The following is a 1,499-nucleotide window of genomic DNA, read 5'->3' as shown; positions in this document are numbered from 1 at the left end:
CAGGAGATTAACCCATTGCAACATGCCATTTTATCTCTTGACTGATGCTTCCATGAACATTGATTATGGACCCAAGCAAGTAAAAATCTTTGATGATATCAACCTATTGGTCCAGTTGTAAGGATTTGAGTCTTCTTTACACTGAGTTATAATCCATACAGATGGCTGCAATTCTTGTCCTTCTTCAGCCAGTGCTTCTAGTTCTCCCCACTTTCAGCAAACAACGTTGTATATAATGCATATCAAAGATTGTTAATAGGCCTTGTCCAATTCTGATAAAACATTTTTCTTCACATAATCCAGTTTATCTAATTATTTTCTCAGCATGCTGATGGAATAAGTATAGTGAGAAGATGCATCCCTGATGCACACCTTTCCTGATTTTAAACCAGGCAGCATTTCCTTGTTCTGTTTGAACAAGTGCCTGTCTATCTATGTACGACTTCTGCATGAGCACAAGGGAGTGATCTGGAGTTACCATTCTTCTCAAAGCTGTTGATAGCGTGTTATTATCCCATGGTCCAATGCTTGGGCATAGTCAATAAAACAAGTATCTCTGTTATTCTCTGCTTTCCACTAAGATCCACCTTCCATCAGCAATGACATTCCTTGTTCCATGCCTTCATCTTATGACCTGAATCTTTACCAGACCCATGCCAATATCCTGCTGCAATCTTTGTTGAATGATCTTCAGAAATATTCAGAATGGGATATTAATGATAAGCACCCTGAAAAACCAAACGCACTGCCATTGAGTCGATGCCAATTCATAGTGATCCTATAGGACAGAGTAGTATTGCCCCTGAGAGTTTCCGAGACTATACCTGTTTATGGGAGTAGAAAGCTCCATCTTTCTCCTGAGCACCAGCTGGTGGTTTTGAACTTTGGACCTTGAAGAGCATAGCCTAACTAGTAATGACTACACCACCGGGGCTTTTCTATTGTTCTATAATTTGATTGTTCTCTAAGTCATCTTTATTTGGAATGGGTACAAATAAGCATTTCTTCCAGTCAGTTGTCTAAAGAGCTGTCTTTCAAAATCCCTGCTATAGATGATTAAGTGCTTCCAGTGCTTCATCAGATGGTTGAAAGGTTCCAATTGTTACTCCATCACTGAACTTCTTAAGTATCATTGGTTCTTGATCTTATGCTACTTCATGAAATAGTGGAATGTTGACAAGGATATTTGGTACAGTGACTGTATTTTTTTCCATCTTCCTTTGATGTTCTCACATCTTTCAATGTTTTCCCCACAGAATATTTCAATATTGCAACTTGAAAGTTAATTTTTATCTTGAGGTTTTTCATTTTAAGATATGCTGACATATTTTCTTCTTTTGTTTCCTAAATTTAGGCCTTTTCACATTTCATTACAATGTTTTACTTTGTTTTTTCAAGCTGACCTTTGAAATTTTCTGCTCAGCTTTTGACGTCACCATTTTTCCATTTGCCTTAGTTATTCTATGATTCAGAGCAAGTTTCAGAGTCTCTTCTGACAT

The sequence above is a fragment of the Echinops telfairi genome, unplaced genomic scaffold (assembly GCF_000313985.2).
Source record: "Echinops telfairi isolate 266 unplaced genomic scaffold, ASM31398v2 ScPeMD7_2;HRSCAF=8, whole genome shotgun sequence".
Classification (NCBI taxonomy): Eukaryota; Metazoa; Chordata; class Mammalia; order Afrosoricida; family Tenrecidae; genus Echinops; species Echinops telfairi.
Note: the sequence above shows the minus strand (reverse complement) of the source record.